This window comes from Camelus bactrianus, chromosome 3, assembly GCF_048773025.1.
Source record: "Camelus bactrianus isolate YW-2024 breed Bactrian camel chromosome 3, ASM4877302v1, whole genome shotgun sequence".
Classification (NCBI taxonomy): Eukaryota; Metazoa; Chordata; class Mammalia; order Artiodactyla; family Camelidae; genus Camelus; species Camelus bactrianus.
In genome coordinates this window covers 155,753,232-155,767,643 of record NC_133541.1, presented here as the reverse complement: position 1 = coordinate 155,767,643, position 14,412 = coordinate 155,753,232, and the positions used below count along the sequence as shown (strand labels likewise).

The 14,412-nt window shown below is 40.7% G+C and overlaps 1 protein-coding gene across 50 annotated transcripts in view; it reads right to left on the bottom strand.

Annotated features, from left to right (window-relative positions):
* Positions 1-14,412, bottom strand: part of LOC141577196 (uncharacterized) — a 191,819-nt gene that overhangs the window by 26,050 nt on the left and 151,357 nt on the right. For all 50 annotated transcript variants that reach the window (XR_012505929.1, XR_012505926.1, XR_012505930.1 and 47 more), the window contains 2 exons: positions 4,613-4,798; positions 1,907-2,131 (listed from right to left, as the gene is read on the bottom strand). The gene's annotated coding sequence lies outside the window, so the exon portion shown is untranslated. The remainder of the gene's footprint in view (positions 1-1,906; positions 2,132-4,612; positions 4,799-14,412) is intronic.

Genomic DNA, 14,412 nt, shown 5'->3' with positions numbered 1-14,412 from the left:
ATTCAATAATTGTCCTGGGACAATCAGAGAATCACCTGGAAAGAACAAATTCTATTCCTGTCATAATGACCACAAAAATAATTACAGATAGTGATGTAAATATTAAAATACTAATAACAGCAAATACAACTCTTTGCTCACATTAATTCAACTTCTCCTTAGTATAACAAGTACTATTATCATCTCCATCTTAGACATTAAATAAACCTACATAAGAGATTTATACCATTGTAAGAAAGTATTTCTAAGAATAATAACAAAGATAAAACACAAAAGGAAGACATTTACTATCTTAAGAATATTTTGAGCCACAACAAAAATAAACCTACTGAACAAAATGAAACGAAAGAAATGACAAGGAAAAACTCTGTGATAGATGTTGATGAAGACAAGGGATTAATGTTCATAACATACAAAGAGCTGTCACAAAGCAAAAAGAAGCTTCCTCACTTAAATTTGTGCAAAGGACAAAATGGATCATTCACTTTTCAAAAGTCAGATGGCTAATCAGTGAAAAATGCTCAATACCTCACTGGTCATCAAATGGAAACTAAAACAATGAAAAAGCACTTTTGCTCATCTTATTGGTAAATATTTTTAAAAGATATTGTAGCTAGTGTCCATCTGTGGGAGAAAAAACTGTGAGCGACCTTTTTGGAGGATGACATGTCAATGGATATGTAAACCCTGAAAAACGTATGTACACACTGATTCAACCCCACTTCTAGGAATCGTTTCGTTTAGAAAAAAAATCAGTTCAAATAGATATACTGTTTACACTGGTGGGAAGAAAAGCTGAAGTGAAATCATATCCAGCGATAGAGAATTGGTTACGTAAGTAATTCTACATTTCTCATTCCACACTGGAGAAGGAATTTCTAGTCACTTGAAAGTAGCCTGTGATGAAAGTAAATTTCACATCCAGGGACTAAATTTCCAGAAGACTTAACTAAAGGCATGCTCATACAAGATCACAGGAATGTCTGTTAAAGAAAGATGCCAGTCAAACATCCTTTCTGACAGTGGAAAATGGAGAAAAGTTAAGTGTCCACCATCAAGACAATAATGCGGTAAATCACGGTGAGCTGTGGGCACTGAGGGGGCCAGCGTTTCCCCGTGGCCCAGGGCCTTGTACACAGCACACTCCCACCAAAGGTGTCCTTGCACAAGAGACCACACCTGCACATCAGGAGACCCCTCCACTCTATCTGAAAGGACCGGGTGAGTCTGGAGTGGGAGGACGTCTATGATATACCCCTGAGTGAATAAAGCGAGCTGCAGAAAACATATAGTATGGCCTTATTTTTCAAAAAACAATATATACACACATATACATAGATTTCTCATATGTATGTATGTATGTATATATGGGTATATATATATGTCATAGGCATAAAGGTCATGAAATATCTACACCACATTGGCAACAGCTTTTACACTCAGGAAATAAGGGGAAGGGAGGTAGGGGCCTTTCGGTACCACCACAGTTCTCTTTTCAGTATTTCAGTTAAGTACACTTGGAATTTAAAAGTTTATTTAAGCCCGAAGTAAAATGGACGATGCCTCCACAAGACATAATGCTATACTGGTCATTAAAAATCATGCCAGGGGAGATAGAATATTGTAGAAAAACATGTAATAAGCCGAATGGAAAATGGAGCTCTCCACACAGTAAACAGGCACAGAGTGCTCACTGGTTTTTATGACAGAGCTGATACTCACTGATGAAAATAACAGAAAGTAGATGTTAAAGTGTTAATTATTATTTCTGACTAGTGGGACCTGGATAGCCGTTTTTGTCCCTTTCTTCAGACTTATTGCATTAAATATACATTATTTTTCATCTGAAAAAAGCATTTTTAGATGTGTAGTACCACACATTGGAGAATAATACACGAGTACTTACAGAAACAAATAACTAGGAGACACTGCAGCAGCGCCACACAATGTAGAACGGGCGATCCTGATTAACACCGTGCAGTTACATAAGGACACACAAAGTGAGAGCACCTGCTGTAAAAGGGCGCGGCCCCCTTCTATTTGTCACCTGTGTCTTCAGGGCTGAGTCAGTTCTGAGCATGGCCAGTGTCAGTGTTGGTGTCTGGATGGATGCCACTGGATGTGAGGGCACCTGCAAGCCGAGAGGAATAACAGAAATCATCCTCTGCCTTTTATGTCTTGTTTCTTTGTTACTTTAAATGAGAGGCATAAATAAGATAAACTGTGTATCTTCCCTACTGAAATTTCAGTAATGAAACCGTTTTGAAAGGTTTTCAAAGTGTTCACAACTTATATTCTGCCTATAACCGTCTTTTCATCAAAGCTTCATATTTATTAAATGTTAATTAACTCAGTTAATTAACTCCCTGTTGAAACCTTCTACTATAGAGCATGAAATGCACTATGTGAAAGGACCACGCCTGCAGTGACTAGCTTGGCTGTCTTGACGGCAGTGCAGTCAGCCCCCAACATCCCGTGGCTCTGAGCTCCTGATGCTGCTAAGAGAGCACGCTGCCGCCTCAGATGGAGAGAAAGTGTGAAAGCATTTCCTGAAATCTACAGCACTGACAAAACATAACGGACAAATCCCAGGCTACTTTGAAGCTGTCATTTTCGGTTTCTGGCCAACCCCAGTCAATGAGCAGAACCACCTCATTCCCGAGCAATGGCACTCACTTGGTAAGGAGTTCTGGAGAAATTTCCAGGTATAGAATGTAACCAACTATACGTAGAACTCTGACAAAAGAAACAATGCAATACCCTGATTTTGGAAGACACTCAGAATATTCTCCTAAGCCTTTGTAGCTGGAAAGGTTGGGCTTCTCCTGAGCCACTTATTTATTTCGCAGCCAGTGAGCATCTCCCACAAACCCTGTTTCCCTGTGTCTGCTGGGAGCCTCAGGCACACTCTTGCTGTCGATCTTATAAGTCACAGGGCAGAGGTGTGTGTCTCACGGCTGCAACCCTCAAACAGGCTCGCCTCCTAGCCTCAGAGTTTGAACTTGGCCCCATTTTCTAACCTGTTTATTTGGTATCTGTTCTTCTGTAAGCTGCCTGAAATGCTTTTTGGAACATGTCAGAAGAATGAGTGGGTAGATAAATGGACAGATGGGCAGGTGAGAGATGGGCAGACCGAAAGAGAGACTCCAAGAAAAGGGGAACAAATAAAATTTCCTGTGCAAAACCCTCTTCTAGTCAGGGAAGGAAACCACCACGGAGAAGAGTGAAGAGGCAGGTAGGTTAGGACTGTTTCCTGGATTCCATGAAAAGTCACACCAAGAGATGAGAGGGTAGAACTATAAATAATAAAAGGAAAAAAGCACACATGCTTGAAAAATATATCTACAATATGTACTTTCTAAAGAATAGATTCAAATCAGCAGGGCCCAATACCACAATTCTTGGGTATTTACAGAAATGAGAATCCCATCTCCAAACCACAAGGCATCCCTTTGGAGCACTGCGAGTCTACACGGGGCAGTCATAAAGCCATCACCGCAAAATTTATGCTATCCTGCACTTACGAGGAACGAACAGTTGTGCACGCGTGACAGTTACAACCCACAGCACCTCTACGGGGGAGGGAAGCCTAGCGAGCCCCATCTCTGCAGGACAGAAAACCAGCCCTGGAGAGCCTAAGCCTACATACCAGTTCTCCATCTCACAGGACTGGTCACTCCAGAGCAGGACTTGAACTCGAACACACGTCTATAAGCACGATATTATCATGCTTTGTGTGATTTTTGTGTGTATAATACATTTGTTTCTGGCATGAAAGGATATTTAATAAATAATTGATTGCCTTGTCTATCTCATTAGCTCACAATCAATCTTTATACTGTTGAATTGTACTCTTTTCCTCTGGAGAACAGAACGGAAAGAGCAGGGGTCAGAATGAGGTGGAGCTCCATTCTTTATCTGGTATCTCATCTCATCCAAGTCCCCAACCAGGGAGAAGGAGCCAATGTTCTCTTCATCTTTTAAAGAGAGAGTTCCACTGATGATGACTTACTCAACCCAAAAACCAAGGCTGGGGGAAGGGCACATGTAGCAACCAGAGCAGTATCAGATGTAGGAAAGTGAAAAGAGCTCACGGGAGGGCTCAGGGGGTCAGCCTGATTTAATTTCAATCGATAAAAGATACCACACTGTAAAAACACTAGCATGCAATAGATTTGTTCTTTCTTGACAAGTTTCCACAGCCCACATGTAACATTATCGTGAACCAGTGAAAGGAAGCGTCTACAGATAGGGAAAAATCAATGCCACAGGCAGGCTGAAACACAGGCTGGAGTTTAGGAAGAGAAAGGGCATAGTTAAGAATTGGGGAAAGGCTGGAGGAAAAAATCACAAGGACTCTCAAGCATCATCCTACAATCATATAATCATTCATTCAAGAGAGAGTTACTGAGGTCCTATTTTGTGCAAGATTGTACACAAGGCAAAGCAAGAGCACAGCGACCATGTTGGCAGCAACGGGAGGGGCTAAAATACACTTCTGATCCCGGTACCTTGCACACTTGTCCTCAGTATAAAGGCAAAGAAAAAAAGTAAAATAATATTCTGTAAACTCAAAGCATTGCTGAAAAAAATTTAAAGAAGTCCTAAATACCTGGACAGACACTCCACGTACATTCCTGGATCAGAAGACAGTGCTCTTGGAATGGCAGTGCTCCCCAGAATGATCCGTATATTCTACGTGGTCTCGATCACAATCCCAGCGGGCTCCTCTGCAAAAACTGTTTAGCTGCTGTTATAATTCATATGGGAATTCGAGGGTCTCAGTAACCAAAACGATCTTGAAAAAGAAGAACAACATGAGAGGACTTGTAATTCTCAATTTGAAATTTTACAACTGTATCTCTAGGTGAGATTAGAGGCCATTTTTAAGTTATTACTGTGTTTATCCTTATTTTCTAAATTCTCTAGAATGAATATAATTGTTATAATAAGGAAAATAAAAAGTAAGGTATCTTTTAAAATATGCACACCGATTCATTCATTGGAAAAAATGTATTTTAACTATAAAGTGGTAAACAAATATCTAGTGAAAAAGGACTACTTAAAAACAAGAGTGCATTTACATTTTTAAGAAATTGAAAACTGAAAAGCACAAACACATCAAGTTTCCAGGGAGACAAATACAACATATTAACACTTATTTTCAAAAATTCTAATTGAACAATGAAAACTCAAGAAATGGAAAATCGCGATTGACAGCCAACTGCAAACACATGGAGAGCAAAGGCCTAGAAATCACAGTTCCTTTAACTCTGCTACTAACTCAGTAGGGGAGGAAATTCCTCACTGAGGAGACAGTGGAATCCCATGCATAAGACAGGATACACAGTAGAAACTGCGCTAGAATCGGGGGTGACTTTCTTAGAAGAATTCTAAAGTTAGAATATTGCTGAAAAACTATAAATACACTGACAGACAGATTAAAACACACAGTCATATATATTATATAGAAACATATGAAGTCTGCTCCCATGTTACATAGAAATACAAACATATTTGTTCATTTATGGGCACTGATTACTTTTTCCCAGGTAGAATATTTCAACTAAAACAAATAATCAATAATACACCCCTCTTGTCAAAACTAGTTGATAAGTTACTCTGCTATGTAATCATAATATGCCTAAGATAGATCTAAAATAAGTGAAAAAGATCTTTGTATGGTTTCTTGCACTCTTCTCTACATTCCAAACTTAATTTTAAAATAGATCTGAGCAGTATTTCTATATTATCTATTCCCTCGTGAAATGACCAATACAGTCTGTTGTCAAATTTCTGTCCTTACAATGATTCACGAACACCGTATCCTCACAAAACTGCTGGACAGCAAGGCGCTATCCAGACACTGTGACCAAACAAACGAAACACAAGGAAGACAGTGACCCTATTCTGGAGGGCTTACCGTCTGCGTCAACACCGGGGTTTTTATTTGATTGGTTTGATTGGGTAGCAAAATAAAATCAATCAATTATTTTCCTCTCTGAGCATTGTGTAAGTCATGACTCTTTTCAGTGTCATGAGCAGGAAAGACTTAAGCATGACTTGATTAGGTCAAATAGCAACAATCATCACCGGAGAGTGAGTAATAAAGAAGTTAACTGATAGCAATTCTTCTGCCTACATGAGACCTAAAATAAACCTACACTGATATCCGAAAGGAAAATGAGGAGATGAGGTTCCCAATGAGAAAACAAACAAACAAGAAACCAAAAAAGGAAAGACTTTTTCATTAACGATTCCAGGCAGTAGTGGAGCATGGTGGTGAAGAGCACAGATGCTTGGGGACAATCATGAGGCTCTGAACTCCCACAGCACTGGGTAGCTTTGACACTCATAAGTCAGTGAAATTTTCTGCATCTCAGTCTCCTATCCATAGACTGGGTATAACAACAGCACCCGTCTCCTAGGACGGTCCTAAAAATGAAGATATTTTATATGTAAATTTTAAATAAAATACCTCAGATTTTAAATATTGCCCCAAAAGCACAAGGAAAAAAGAAAACAGAGATAAATTTGAGTTCATCAAATTTAAAACTTCGCTTCAAAGGACACCATCCAGAAAGTGAAAAAAACAACACTCAGGAGAAAATATTTTCAAATAATTTATCTGATTAGGAATTTGTATCTCCAAATAAAAAAGAGCTCCTACAATTCAACAAAAAGACAACTAAATTAAAAAATGAATAAAGGATCCGAAATGGTATTTTTCAAGGAAAATATACAAATGGCCAATAAGCACAATGAAACGATGTTCAAAATCATTAGCTGTAAGGGAAATCATGTCAAAACTACTAGGAGAAACCGCTTCACACTCACTACATTAGGTTATAATTAAAAAAAGAATAACAAGAACTAATGAGGACACACAGGAATCAGAGATAGCAGCCCTTGCTGGTGAGATGTAACGCTGCGTGGCTACTTTGGAAAACAGCCTGGCAGGACCTCAGAGAGTTGAACAGTTGGTTTCTGAATGACCCAGCAATTCTGCTCTGTGGGCACACACGTAAGAGAACTGAAAACAAATGTCCACATAAAAACTACAGGAATGTTCACGGTGCCATTATTCATCACAGCCAAAAAGAAGAAACAACCAAAATGCCTATCACCTGATGAATGCGTAAACAGAGGGGCCCAGCCATACAGTGGAATATTATTCAGTAATAGCAAAGCATGGAGTACTGACCCAGGCAACAACGTGGACAAACATTGAAAACGTTACTCAGTGTGAAAGGAGTTAGTCAAAATAGACGGTTCCATTTACATGAATTGACTCGATTTACATGAAATGTCCAGCACAGGCAAATCCACAGAGGGAGAAGAGTGGCTCCCTGGGGCTGGGGGAGGATGGGGAAGATGGGAATGAGTGCTTATGCATATGGGGTTTCCTGTTAGGAGGATGAAAATATTCTAAGATTGACTGGGATGCACACTTCTTGGCATAGAGTAAAAACCGGTGTAAATATTAATGGGTGAATTGTATTAAAACTGTTAAGAACAAAAGCACCTCGGGCCAGTACCTTCCCATAGTAGATGCAAATTGCTAACTTTTATTACAGGAAGAAGAAACTGCCCTCAGCATGAAAGCAGGAGATCAGCAAATGTGAGTTAACCGAAATTGGACAAGAGCAGTTCACTTGAAACAGTTGCTGAGTGTATACGAAATATTCAGAATGAAGAAAATCAGTTTGACATCAAGATGAAGCATTCTGCTTCAAATGCCGATCAAGGATTCGGCAAGCCCACCTGCTAGAAATAACCAGAGAAGAAACCTGGTTCTTAAACCAAGCACCACATCCAACAAGGAAATGGTGGTGAGGAAAGCAGTCAGCCAAAAAACTGGAACAGTTTGCTACAAATAATTCCTCCACTGAAATTTCAAAAATAAAATGAAAGTGATGCAATGCTGCGCTGCCCTCACGTGAATGGGCTTCCTCCGGTGCTCGACAGTTTTGTAACCCCGAATGAGAGACTCAGGAGAATCAGCATGGCTCCTGGGAGTCCCCAGGTGACTGCCCACCAGCACGCTGACCACCATCACATCTGCCAGGGTTGAATTGCAGAGAAGAGACCAACTTCTGAAAGGCACAGGAAATGTTGGCAAGGGAAAAAATGGCTGCAGTCAGTCCTGGGACAGAGGCCCTGACAGCAGAGGCCAGAAGGCTGCAGGTGAAGTTGAGTGGCACTCGGGAAGGAAGGGACCACAAGGGAGCAGATCTCAATTCTCTTCTCTCTCTCCCTTGGGTAGGAGAGATAAAGCCTGCATCATTCTCACCTGGAACTGTGGGTTATGGCTGGCAGAAGTCGTACCGACACGGAATGATTATTCAAGACTCTGTGGGAAAAGTCCAGAAAAAGAGAAGGAGTAGGGAGCCAACTCCACGAGCCTCTCAAATTCTCCTATATTTACTGTGTATAACGAAAGGAAAAAGTCATTAACTGTTGTGTGATAGTAAGTAGGAACTTGAGGAAAGACGGGAGGAGACAGAGATTGTAGAAACCACAATGAGTACAAAGGCTTAGTGTATCTTTAGGGAAGTCATGGGGTGAGGGGAATAAGATACATTCTTTAGATATGTGAATTACAAAGCAGACCACGAGACCAGCCAGGTCCTTGTTTTGGGGATAATAGACTATCTAAAAGCACACAAGCCCAGCTTGTATAGCTGAGGGCCTGGGTCCTTGCTTTGAAATGAGCAGAGTGCTATCTAAAGCATCAACTATGCAAGCAAATCATTGTCTCTGCTTTTTAAGGCAAGGAGACAGGAGTGAGGATGCACAGGCTCCTGCTTGCAAAGCAGTTACTAAGCACACATTTTTCTTCTGAACATTGACAGGCGCCTGGGGTCTGTTACAATTTGTTAACCTAATCTTGGGCTCCCACATGTAACCATTATGGAACCATTATGGAGGACACCCTAGGATAACAAATCCTAGCCCTGGGTCTTTTCCTGCCACCTTCAGACACTCTAGCATGATCTAGACACATCCCTGACTAACGATCCCACAGAACCACCCAGACTCTTAACTCCTGGCGCTTGAAACTTAATTTTAGCTCTACACAACTTAACAAAGAAAAGTTTCAGAAATAGAAGATATTACATTCTTTTATATCTCATCATATGAACTAATTTTTCTGATTGCTCTAAGCTGATTCTAATTGGCAAAGCACCTAATTCTGCAGGTGAATTCAGTACTTTCCATTGGGCATAACTTGCCAGTTTGGGCTCGCTAAATTCTATTGGTCAAATACTGATACACTTGATTGATTTCATTGTTCATCAGTTTCAGCCAGGAGGAGAGGGAGTGTCACTCTGTTCCTCAGCCCACCCTCAACACTTTTCTCATCAGCAACTCAGGTCTCCTGAAAATAAAACAAAGAATTTGTTTCCCTTCTACGCTTTCCACAAACCCAACAGGAAACATCAGCCTGGAGAAAGAATTCAACAAAAATGTTCAAACAAAAATCTATAAAACCTGAAGCAACTCCATCTCCGAATCATGATACACAATGACATGAAAGTAAGTGTGTCAAGCACAAAGCATGCGTGAGCCTGACCACCTCATTTCTATTCTTCAAAGGAAGGAAGGTTTTCATATTTTTTATTATCACTCTTTCTCATTGCTTCTGATTAAGCCAAAAATTAGTTTATGAAATAATTAAGCACTGCAATAACAGATTTTTGTTGTATCAATTATAGAAGGCATTCGGAGGGGATAGGAAAACCCACCTTTGTAAAAAATGTAAAATTTCTTCCCTTGTTAAAAACACGTATACAAAATGCAACAGAGAATTCAAATTCTTGCGGAGAGGAGCAAAAGCCACAGAATCAAAGCAAAGTCATTACTATGAGTCAATTCAAAATTCACTAGACAAGTATGCTCAAAGCATTCAAAGAATTTTAAAGGCACACTGCAAACCATTCACTTAATGATCTGCAGGCTAGAGGAAGAATTTCCCTCTTTAACAGACAACAGAAATCAAAAGGGTGCCCCTCCAAAGACGAAAGATCAATCAGGTTTTTAACAGTTCTTATAAATCAGCATGTTCTAAAGAACAAAATTCAGAAATTTTAAACATTCATTCAAACCACAATGAAACAAGCACTTAAAAAAAAAGAAAAAAACCCCAAAGAAACTAAGCACATTGATCATGCACTTGGATCAATGAGAACGTCTTTTACCCTTCGAAGAACAGGCTATAGCCTTTTACTTGAAAATTAACACTACTTTAAAGATAACTCCTAAAACGGATTTCATCATTCATGTTGCCTTGAAAACTCTGAGGCACTTGTATCTGATCAGAAAAGCAATTCTAGTAATAGTATGTTACAATTCAGCACCAGTTTGCTTTAGAAGAAAAAAGAAAAGCTACTGTTCCTCAAATCCTGCACAGAGTGTGAAGTGCCTCCCGGCCTCTTTCTCCTCCCGTTTTCTAAGCTCATGCTCCCCAACCCTTCTGAAACAAGTATGACAACCTCTTATTTCCAATATGCCAAATGACAAAAGAATATCAATTTATTTGTGTAAATATATGCCTACATCTTGAACTGGAGGAGGAAGGTATCAGAGGGCTACATGGAACTTATTTCTACCTTCCTGAAATCACACACAAACACGTTCACACAGACACAAACACATACACACTGAATTACTGAGCACTTCACAAGCTTAGGAATTCCAACTTCTAGAAGATAACTTTGCAGTAAGTTTAAAATACAAAACTGTCAAGTTCTGAAAGACTTGATCATCTGCTAAATCATCCAAATATCAACGAGACCCAATTTGCCTTCTCTGTAGAATGTAATTTCCCATGATGTCAAAGCAGACCCTAAGAATTACTGGATCCAAGACTCGTGTTTATCACTAGCTATTATCGTTTTTAAACAAGTAAACAGATTCAGAAAAGTATGTCCCAACATTTATTCTTATTGAAATAGCATATGTATTCAATTGTCTATACAGAAAATAGGTCCCATGATGGTGTTTAAGAGCTATTTTGTGTATTGCAATATTTATTTTTAATTGAAGACAAGGAGGGTGGGTATTACTCAGTTGTAGAGCACTTGCTTACCATGCACAATGTGCTGGCTTCAATCCCCAGTAATCCCCCCCCCCCAAAAAGTGCTTATTTAAAAATAAGAAAAAAGTTATAAAAAAATGCAGACTAAAAACCACTGCAATGTAGAAGCCAGAACTATAAAAAAAACATGTGTTTCTATCAAATACTGACTATATGTCAAACACAGGGACAACCACAAATCACCCCTGACAACCATCACGTGTGGTTCTCAGCAACCCTTCTAAGTAGACACGGATGAGAAGCCCAGCACTGCGGATGAGGAGACGGAGCACGGAGGAGCCGGGGACGCTGACCGTCCTACTCCCCGTGACATCACGTCAGCCCAGGACAAGTGCTGACAGAGCTGCAGTGAGGGGACATGCAGCTGCGTGGAAACTTCGGGAGCTGGGAGTCCCAGAAAACACGAAAAATTGTTCAGTGAAAAACCAGCTCAAATATATTATACTGTGTCACATTCTTTAAACAGGGAACATGACTGAGACCTTTTTGATGCCTCCGTGTCCTTTATGCCATCATCAGTTATTTGCCCTCACAGCATGACCAGTGATGATCTGGACCCCTTATGAAGTGCACTCAGATGGCAGAGCTTTTAAAGCTCTTTTATGAAGTTTGTAAGACTCTGTCTATTCCTCACACAGGCGGTCATCCATCACTTCTCACTGGTGTGGACGTACCATCTAAAATCACTCCTTTCTGCTTTTTAAAATCCCTTCATCTAATCCAGACTTTTCAACAGCAAAGAATCAGCTCAACCACAGACAGTGAACAGCTTTTCACCAAATGGACTCGAACAGCCCATCGGACTACCTGGAAGCCCTTTTCTTCTATTAAACCCACTTCCGGGTACTTCATCATTTTCTGATTGGTGGACTTGGCCTCTGACTGGCCTACTCAGAGAGCTCCCAGCCTCACATCCGAGGATGGGAGAGGGCCCTGCTCTTGGGAGAAATCAGTGAGGAAGGCGGACATCCTCCAGTCAGGACTGCACGTGTAGAAGTGCCACAACGTGCTCAGAAATTATACCGTAAGCACACCTGGGCTCCCATGGACTGGTTTCACATTAACCAAACTCACGAGACACTGATGCAAGAAAACCAGAAACTTAACTTATTAATGTAACAGAATATGTGAAACTATGAACCAGACTGAAATATCAGAGTTCAACCATGAGTACAGTTTCTCCTCCACGGCCTAATCCCGGGCAGGCAGTAACATGGCAACCATGGACAGAAGCAGAGCAGGAAGGGTTTCTAGATTAACTCAATGGACTAAATTTCTGTTATACCAACAGATCTACTGCCTGGAAAACAATTAACGCTAATCACGGTGCACTCTTCGTGGACAGTGGCTGAGACACGACTGTGAGCACCTGTGTAACTCTCCTTTGCCTGTCCTTATTGGGCAAACTGATGCACAGAGGTACAGAGATCCAGGGATGCAGATACCTATAAACACCCAAAGCCCATGCCTGGGAGCCTCAAAACTAGACAGCCAGGGTTTAAATACCAGCTCTGCCACTTACTAGCTCTGTGACCTTGGCCAACTTACCCTCTGTGTGCCTCAGTTTCCACACTGTAAAACTGGGATAAAAATCAAACATTCCTTACACGATTGTTGAGAAGATTGAAGGATTCATTTCTGTAAAACTCTCAGAAAAGAATGTAGCACATTATTGGTGCTCAACAAATGTCAACTTAATATTAAAGTGATTTACAAGTCTCCTTTCTAATCATCTTCTGTGTTTCCTGGCTAGACTAAGTCCCAAAGAAAATCCTTATTTCTCCTTTTATAAACTCTTGGGAAGCACCCTTCAGTTCCATACCACCACCTGTTTAAACTGAGGGAGGGGATGCCTCCTCCCCACTCCTCTTGGCCACGGAGAGTGCTTCTCCACACCACAGACCCATGACCCACAGCTAGCCTTTATCACACTAACAGAGTGAGGTGTGAGTCCGGAGAGACAAGTAGGGTATGTGAAACCGTTCCTTTCCTTCCAGTGCTGGCCACACTTGGGAAGCACACGGGATGCTCAGCTCCATGGCAGGACAGCCCTGTGCATGATGGGGCAGGTCCTCTCAAGGGAAGGCTCGCTGTGGCCCAGAGTTACCTGGGACAGGGTGAGTCTCTACTTCTGGGACACAGTATAATGACACGCATTTTCCCACAGCCCTGAAGTTCATGGAGAACGTGGCTTCATCAGTAAAAATGAAGACATATACCACCTGCTTACTCTTTTCTGTCATCTCTCAGTTGGCTGCTGGAGACAACATGTGTATAAGTATTGGATCCCATTAAGCCCCAACCTATTTGAAGTAACAAAAAATTCTGTGGCTTAACGTTGGTTCAGGGCGACTGTGTAACAGTTCTGACTTTGCTGATGCTAAATTATGGGTATAGGAACTATGGAACCTCCTCAAATATCTTTCATCATAAAACCAGCTTTCCTTATTTTCCTGTTTCTTAGTAATTGCCAAAGACTATCAAATGATGGCTTCTCACAAAACAGTAGCTAAAGTTTATGAGCCCTCTTGACATACCCAGTGTGGTTAACACTTTACATAATTTCTAATTCTCACAATTCTACAAAGCAGATATGAGCATCCCCATCTCACAGACTAGGGAAATCTCAGAACGAACTGACTTAGGCTCACGTGGCTCAGTGGCAGCGTGTGCACGCAAACCCAAGTCAAAAAACTACACCCCTTCCTATATGTACCAAATCTCCTACCACTAATTAACACACAGCGGCGGGGTCAATACTCAGGGAACCCAGTACAATGTTCAGCTTTAAGGTGCTCCAGAGGCCGCTTCTCGCTGTTTTATAAATTCCCTTCTCACTGGTTTCTAGCACTGGAAGAAAAGTCCGATTTTGCCATTGTTTGCACAGCAAGTCTGAGATGTTCACAGCGAGATGACAGAATAAAACTAAGATATAAGCAGAACAATATTTACAGGTAGACAGACATAATGTAGACTGTGCTATTCTGAAGCATTAAGAAAAGAAATCAAAATAAAATAACGTTGTTTAAGCTTTCTTTAACAAATAGGAAAATTAAGAAGTTAAGAAGGTGCAACAGCGCCACCTATGTCTAAAAAGACCTTCCAGGTTGCCGGGAAACATGCAACACAAAATTGCCTGTAGGATCAGAAACGAGAATCAGATAACTAAAAGCTTCTGTAGCACATACTGCACTTTGTTTCAGGGTAAGGGAGGGGTATTCAATATTTAATCTGATATTGCTAATACTCCTGAATATAAACAAAAGACATAGGCTTATGGAAACTCATCTTAGAGGAGGAAAGAAACCAGT